Raw genomic sequence first — 8,367 nt, forward strand, 5'->3', positions numbered from 1 at the left:
ACTTTGTTAGTTGTTGCATTAAAATGGTTTGGGTGGGTGATTTGTAGCTGATGAGTTGATCCCGTTCCACTATTTGTTTTTAATTGCATTCATGGTTTGCTTGGGGACAATCAAAGGTTTGGTTTGGGGAGATTTGATGCGTGTATTTTATATAGTATTATTACCTCATTTTACACGTATTCACTAGTAGAAAAAACCCTTATTGCGTCTATTGAATTACGTCGGTTATGGGCAAAACTGACGTATTTGATCAAATACATCAATTGTTTCCTACAACCGACATATATAATAATAATAATAATTGCGTCGGTTATGTGCAAAACGGATGTATTTGATCAAATACATCAGTTATTTCCGTCAACTGACGTATTTAATATTATGTTTTTGCGTCATTTATAATTGAAACTGATGCAAATGATAATTAATTTTAAAAAAAAAAACTCATATACACTCGCATTCCATAAATACTACTATACAACCAGTTGTATAATAAGCATTGTACAACCATATACATTAATCCGAGCTTATGTGTAATTTTTCAGAGTTTTATAAGAGTATTTTTTTTATGTTTAAGTGTGTGAGTTAAAAAACTTTACAGCATAACTCAGATTCTTTTAAACAAAACTCGAAAACTTTAATACACAGCTCGAATTCTACACCGTACAACTGCATACAACTGGTGCTCGCATTCACATGTCACAACTTGCAAAAGCTCTTTGACTCATTATTCTCCGATCCCCATCTTCTCTCACGCAAAGCTCTACCTTCGTCGCTTAATCGCCACCGTTGCCGCCGGCCGGCCTCCGTCTCTGCTAACGACGCCCAAGTCACCATCAACGGCCTTTATGACTTACGAAGACGCCCAAGTCGGCATCGTTTAGTCATTCTCCACCGTCACTCACTCGCTCAATTGTTCGCCAACACCACCACGCCGTCAAGTCGCCGCCTTCATCACTGATCCGTCACATTTTAGGTACCGTTTATGAGAAATCTAATTATTTTATATACTATTGAATTATAGCTTAATTTGATTTAGGGTTATGTTTATATCAAATTTAGGGATTTTTCGTTTGGATTTGATGGGTGTATGCAATTCATAGTCTTGCATTATTATTGTTCTGCTAGTTGATTGTTTGAATCCTGAATTTCAAATTCTTTCATCCCAATTTTTTATTAGTTTGGATTGATTCTCAGTGTGTAAATAAGGCCAGCCTTTTTTTTGATGAATGATGGATTAATCTGCCTTTCTGCTGAAAGTGTGGGTATCCATCGTTAGTGGTTTCGATTTGAAGTGACTTTCGCAGCTAATGTATATGTTTAAATGTACTGGAAACAAATGGATTGATAGTTTGTTTTTGGTAGGATTAAACTGCATTTTCCTTCCTATTTGTGTTTATTTAATTAGGTAATCTCCTAATTCATTTTTTATTTTAGTAATCTTTGTTTAGATTATGCTAATGATAATATTCTATACAGTATTGTCTCGAACTCAAGCTGAAGTGGTTATCTGTGTAGCAGAACAAGCTTGATTCTTTGAAAGGCATTGAATCCCTCCCTAATCTTACTGTAATTTCTTTAACTAGCTTTCGTAATTGTGTTTTAGTACATCTGAATTAGTGTTAATTTTTCGAAAATGTCGTGTTTTTATTGGTATTGAATTCAGTTAGGTGTGTAATGCTGGGAAAAATCCGATCAGATAAGTTTGTTATGAGTTTTTATGTTGATTGTGTTACCTGCAGATAATGAGATTTACTCGATTTCGGGACTTGATCAACTTTCCGAGTTGAACACTCTTGGTATGTTTATGCTGTTTCACAGTTATCTTATATTAGTTTCTCTTTTATTTGTTAGCCTTTATATCAGTTTCTCATTTTTCAGCCATTGTGTGTTCTGAATTGTTTTCATTGTGTAGACTCTGCTTGTAAATAGTCAAGGATCATCATACTAGGAGCCTTCATAATTCAATGTAAACAGTGGAAATTGCTGCACAAATGTTATTAATACTGTCTAGTTGTGGTCAAGTTTCAACGGGTGACATGTACTGTGCTTGTTCTTTTTACTTAAACATATTGATTCCATACCGTATTCTCCATCGTATTTAAATACTTTTATTCGTGTTTCTTCTTCAGATACATATTTTATAAAGCTATCAGAAGATATTATTCAAGATGCTAGCAACTTAGGGACATATCTCAAGAATGCATTTGAATCAACATGGAAAAAAGTGCTTTGTAAACCGTAACTTGTTGAGGGACAAATATTTTTGGCTTTAAGACTATCTAAGTATGTGAGTTAGTATGTGTCTAATGCATTCACCCATCCTCAAAAAATATTTTATCTTTTTGTTTTTTTTCCTTATCTTAATCTAAATAGGCTTGCGGAAATTGATCAAGGAATGCCAATCTGTGAAGCTTTTCTCGAAGCACATAAAAGCTTTTCTCGAAGCACATAAAAGCACATATGGGCTTTAAGACTATCTAGTATGTTAGTATGTGTACCCCCAATGTTTTTTCAAATTCAATCATAGACCATCCAATTTTTTAATATATTGTCCAATATACCCCAAACTAGTCGCCAGTCAGCCGCCTTTAGATTAATTTTAGCTGCCTTGCACTTCTTCATTTTATCCATCATTCTTGTTCTTTCTATCTATTTGTATGTGTGCAGATGTGAGTCATATAGGGCTAGATGAGATAACGTAAGAGCTTCTACTTTTTCATTGATTATGTTTTTATTATTTTATTTTTACATTTGCATCTCAGTTTTTTTAGCTTGGTATATATGTTTGTTGTGTAGTTGAGTTGTGTTTTGGTTTACGCGTTTTGTGTAACGCTTAACAATGATCAAGTGTAGAGTAGTGTCTGATGGAATACAAAAGATCCTGATGTTTTTGAGTAGTATTTTCATATGTTCAATGTGTATTCACTAGTATAAAAAACCCTTATTGCTCTTATTATGATTGTCCTTTTCAAGTCTTCCGTCAATTATTTGATTGTACTAAAAAATGTATTTTTAATCTCTTATCTTACATTTCTTTTGTTAGAGACCAGAAAAATTACCTTGAAAATATAGAGACATAGGAATAAGGCCAAGGATCTTAATGAGTTTGATAAACCATGGCAGGTTGCGGGTAATATATATATTCGTTGACTTCTGTTTCATTTTTAATCTCTTATCTGCAGGATTAAGTATCGTGTATTTGTGCGCAACTCCATCTTTGCTGTCACCCAACTATCGTCTTCATCTGCTCTGAGTAAGTTTCCCTTGATTTTATGTTATTCATTTTTCAGATTTTATGCTACTTTGAAACAAGTGATCTGTTAGTTGGTTGATTTTGTTTTGAATTAGTTTTCTTTTACTAGTTAGCGCCTGATTAATTTTGGACATGTATTTGGCTATCCTCTCGTATATGTTAGGTAATTGCTTTGCTCAAACAATTTTGGGTTTTCAATTGAAAGTTATAGTTTTTTTCAAGTTAATATTGTTCAGTATTTATTGGTCGAACTCTCTACTCACATACTTACTTTATTAATTATAGTCTTTAGAGTTTAATTAGGTAAATTGATTAATTAGGGTTTCGATGTTAACATCTATTAGCATTTATGTTTTGTGGAAAAATATTTTAATGTCTCTCATGAATTGTTTAGTATTTTTTGAATTTGGATTGCAATGTAGATACTTTGCTCGATGTTTGTAGTGTTTCTCTTCCGACATACATGTTTGTGGTCAAAAATCTCCTTTTAATATAGCTACTCTGCTTGATGATATTGGTTCTCTGTATATTACATATATGCGGCTGAGATTGATGTTCTAAAATACTAGTCATTATTGTAATTTTTTTTTCAGTTCTGTGTGTAATGCAGAATTTGACACTAATTTGTGTGATTCTTGTGCTGCTTAAGCTTACACCATTACTTTGTAAATTGTGTATCAACAGATGCAGATAAAGTCGGGAAGATATCACACATCGCTTAGTGGCACTTCATCTATTTACTCTTGCAGGTTTAAGTTATGCAATATTCTTGGTCATGGGCGTTAGATTACTTTTCTTTTTCCTGCTCATATTTTGTAAAGACTGTAAAGTTCTTTCTGATATATTGTATTTGTTGGGCAGTATGGAACCACTGACGCTACCTTGGTCGAGGATGACAACTTATCTTCTATAGTTATTTTCTGACCCACTTCCCTTCAGCGCCTGTTGTGCAACACCCTACTCAAACTCAATCCCCATAGATGGGACAGGTATGGCAATATACTCTAATCTCAAACTCAATCCCCATAGATAGAGCCATTTTCTTCAAGTACAATGCTTATGGCGAGAGTTAAATTTCAGGTCACGAAAAACCGTTGAACGAATGAGTTTTAATATGGCAAAATGAAGTGAAAGAGGTAGAGGTAGAAGATGAGATGCTGAAAAATAGGACGTTTCGCAGATGGTGTGGTACACTTATAAAGCGTGGCGGTTGACACCTTATGTTCGTTTGCACAAAGCAAGCACTGATACTACATTGGAAGAGATGTCGACTTTAGCTTCTAACATTCCCCGGTCCATTGAAGAGGTGTGTGTGAACAAGGGTTTTATATCCTTGATCTTCATAATACATCAAGTCCACACATTCATTTTTCAACCATGTCAATCAACTATATGAATTTGGCTAGTAGATGTTTAAAGAACTTTTAGTATAGATTAGTTTAGTAACTAAGACGTTTGTGAGATTTTGTATACATTGGATTGTATTTGGAACGACGTTAGGTTGAATGAAATATAATGTGGCTTTACATGTGATGTATTGGTGGTTGTTTGGATTTCTTGTTGCAGGTTTACAAGTTTTTGTATTCGAATTGTTAGTTTTACGAGGAGGTTGCCGAAAATTCGGTAGCAAATTTTTGTATATAAAAAAAATATTAATTACATCAACTGCAACCTGATAACAAATGACGCAAATGAAATAAATTGGCGCTAAAATAAAATATCAATTGCATCAGTTTCTGGTAGAACTGACACAAAAAAAAAAGCAAATGCATCAGTTATTTGAAAACTGACGCAAATAACAACTATTTGCGTCGGTTGTAACAGTCTATTGCGTCCATTCTATTGATAAAACTGACGCAAATGACACCATTTTGCGTCGGTTTTTAAAACACAACTGTCGCAAATGGTAAACTTTTTGCGTCGGTTCCACAACTGACGCATATCAAATACGACCCCTTGATATACGTCAGTCTAAAACCGACGCAAAAAGCTCTTTATAACTGAAGCAATAAAGGTTTTTTCTATTAGTGATTTCTGTACTATTTATGTAGCATCTAGCTACAAATGCCCCCGAGTAGTCTACTTTGATTTGTCTTGTGTAAATTGCAGGTATGTACCAGAAAGAAGATAAATCGAGCCTAAACTCGTCTCATTTGCATGCATTTGTGGAGAATAAGGAATTGGAGCTTGAAATCTATCACTTAAAAGACGCGTGAGCTGACCTCGGAAGGTGTCAAGGAATCCTACGTGCTAATATAGCTCGATCGACCACTTTTCAGTCGATCGAATGCTTTATCCTTTGAAGATTCACTCGATCGAGTTGTTTTCATACTCGATCGAGAAGGCTGATATAAGAAGTCCTCGATCGAACAATTCTTCTATTCGATCGAGAGGAATTGCTGATCATGTCCTCGATCAAGTGGTTTAATTCCACTCGATCTAGAGGTTTCATCAAGTAATCGTGTTTTTTGCCTTATTCCATGTTGGGCTTTGTAATTAGGATTTATATTAGGTTAAGTACGACGTGTTACTACTACTTCTGGATGGTCTCTGGAACCTTGATACTCTCTCTTCCTCTCTACTCTTTCATACTCTTACTTGAGAACTATTGCTTGGATTTGAATCTTGTAATCGGTATCATTACTCTTCTTTATTTCTTAATCTTAATCTCTCTGTTGCTGTTTATTTCTCCTCTTCCTTTATTTACAATTGCTTCCATTCAATCTTTTTGTTGCATTATTATGATGGTTAATTTTTCCTGTTTATGTATGATTATTGCTAATTCAATAATAATGCATAGCTAATTCTCTTTGCTAGGACATAGGGGAACCATGATTATTAAGGAATTGTAATTTGAAGTATTAGGTTTAATGCTAGTTTGGTTCATGTTATTAATTGCTATATTCAATTGTTTCTGTCTAATTGAGTCGACGCAATTAGTCATTAAATCGCAGTAAAGCTTGACCTAGATCGGAAGATTGGAAAGGGAGAGACTTGTAGCGAACATTAGGGCACATAGTAAGGGCGGAAGCTAAGCTATTTGTGCTTTAGGGCGAATTGAGACCGGAAGGAGATATTCACTGCTCCGTAAACCATGCTTCCAATGACCTGAGACCTAGATTGCTCGACGAAATAATCATGGTGAACCGACTGTCTTAGCTATTTTCTCTTTATTTGCTTAATCCTTATTCCTTTGCCTTTTCTCTCTCTCTTAATCTCATTTGAATAGAACAAACAATTAAAATCCCCCAGAACTGTTACCTAGATGGACTTGATTAAGCTGACATTTTCTCATCTCCCTGTAGAGATCGACCCTACTTACTGCTAGCTTCTGTTAGTGTATTTAGGATTTATTTTTGGTACCCGACGACGGTACCAAGTCCCAAACACATTTATTAAGATACGGTAAAGTATTAAAAGTTACAATGTTCCAAAATCCAATAATGTAAATCCACATGCTATCAATTACAAAACCAATGCTAAGACTCATGACGGTGATACTAAATCTGGCGTGACGACTCTGCCATGACCGCCCCAAGGTCACCAAATGCATTGCCTATCACAGCCTACTCACCATCCCCGAATGGATCACCGCAGATTTTACAAAATAACAACGGGGTCAATACTGCTCAATCAAAATATGACAAGGCACAAGTAACCAGCTGATCATCCTCCATCCCCAGTCCCCTGATCTTACACAGTAACCGACTATACACTGAAGTGTGTAGCCCTGCCAGACTACCCATCGCAAAAGGTAGTCCACGTTGCCAGTGGGGGACCGCAGCAATTCCCCACCAAAATCCCGCTCATCAACGAGCAATAACCCTGTCCCTGAATGTGCACATCCCCTCCCGTAACGGGTTCCACGGAGGGCGAACTAGGGCGTGAAGCCACTCCCGCAAGTGACTCCACCACAACCAACACAACAACATCACAACCACCACCACAACACCAACACTCCGATGGTAAGCATATAACGGAAAACACAATACAATCACATCTTAATTCAATTAACAGAAATTGAGTAGGAAAACCTTACCTTAGCAACAACAGCAGTAAAGAGAATCAAGCAACTAGAACGACTCCTCTACGAAGTCTTCGCCTAAACAATAATCACATAACACAATTACTAATTGCAAAACCCCATTTCCCACAATTCATGATTAAAGACAAACCCTAGAATAATCAATAATAAACATGGGGATAAAGACTTGCCGACGGAAGAATGAAGTATTAAATACGATTTCTATGATGGTCGACACACACAGAGGAGAGATTCGGAGTGATTAGAGCGTCGTACGTTGATTAGGTTTTGTAAATAGTGTTTAGAAACTGATTATCGAAATTATATAATGCCCCAATGACTCCCGAATCAAACCGCTAAAATATCGCTCGCCAGACCGGATACTCGGTAGAGTATAGAGTATACTCGGCCGATTATCCTCTACTCGGTCGAGTATTTAGTATACTCGGCCGAGTGTTCCTCGGCAGTAGACAAACAGACTACACAACCCACACTACTCGACCGAGTAGGCCATACTTGGTCGAGTACCAGCCTATAAAATCCCTAGTATTACAGTCTTCTCCCCATAAAAAGAACTTCGTCCCCGAAGTTCACACTCTACCCAAAACAAACACAACAAAACGACCTCCCGACACAACATACCAACAATATGAAAGATCATAGATCCATATTAGACTCTCTAATAAAAATTAAATTATCTCATAATTTATCATTTTGGTGATCTATGTAACATGCATGCAAATATAAAAGCATAAAAATGAAAGTTAAGGAAAAATAATTTCCTTACATAGATTATTATGGTAATATGGGCACAAACTAGATCACCTTTCTAGTTTGTTCTTGAGCTTAAATATATGGATGATCCTCCTTGAAAAACCTTCAAAAAGAAAGTCTCCTTCAAGTTGCACCCAAGAACTACACCCACAAATTATCTTACAAATACTAACTAGATACTTGTAAAATAAACCCTTGATAATATGTAAATAATACTAACAATCTTAGTTATTATTTTTAGTTTACTAACAACTTAGTAAAAATGATGGTTATTATTTTTAGAGAGAAGATAGATATACACGTGCAAATGTTTAAG

The 8,367-nt window shown here is 35.6% G+C and overlaps 1 long non-coding RNA gene across 4 annotated transcripts; it reads left to right on the top strand.

The window, feature by feature from the left end:
- Positions 1-682: 682 nt before the first annotated feature.
- LOC141633662 (uncharacterized) lies at positions 683-4,786 on the top strand. 4 transcript variants are annotated; one of them, XR_012538431.1, is made up of 8 exons: positions 683-973; positions 1,740-1,796; positions 1,913-2,038; positions 2,130-2,283; positions 3,183-3,253; positions 3,938-4,002; positions 4,115-4,242; positions 4,334-4,786. It is a non-coding gene; the product is annotated as an uncharacterized LOC141633662 (long non-coding RNA). The 4 variants fall into 4 exon arrangements; XR_012538432.1 differs by having other exon boundaries at positions 690-973; positions 2,130-2,287; XR_012538433.1 differs by lacking the exons at positions 1,913-2,038; positions 2,130-2,283 and adding an exon at positions 1,477-1,566 and having other exon boundaries at positions 751-973.
- The last annotated feature ends 3,581 nt before the right edge of the window (positions 4,787-8,367 follow it).

The sequence above is a fragment of the Silene latifolia genome, chromosome Y (assembly GCF_048544455.1).
Source record: "Silene latifolia isolate original U9 population chromosome Y, ASM4854445v1, whole genome shotgun sequence".
Classification (NCBI taxonomy): Eukaryota; Viridiplantae; Streptophyta; class Magnoliopsida; order Caryophyllales; family Caryophyllaceae; genus Silene; species Silene latifolia.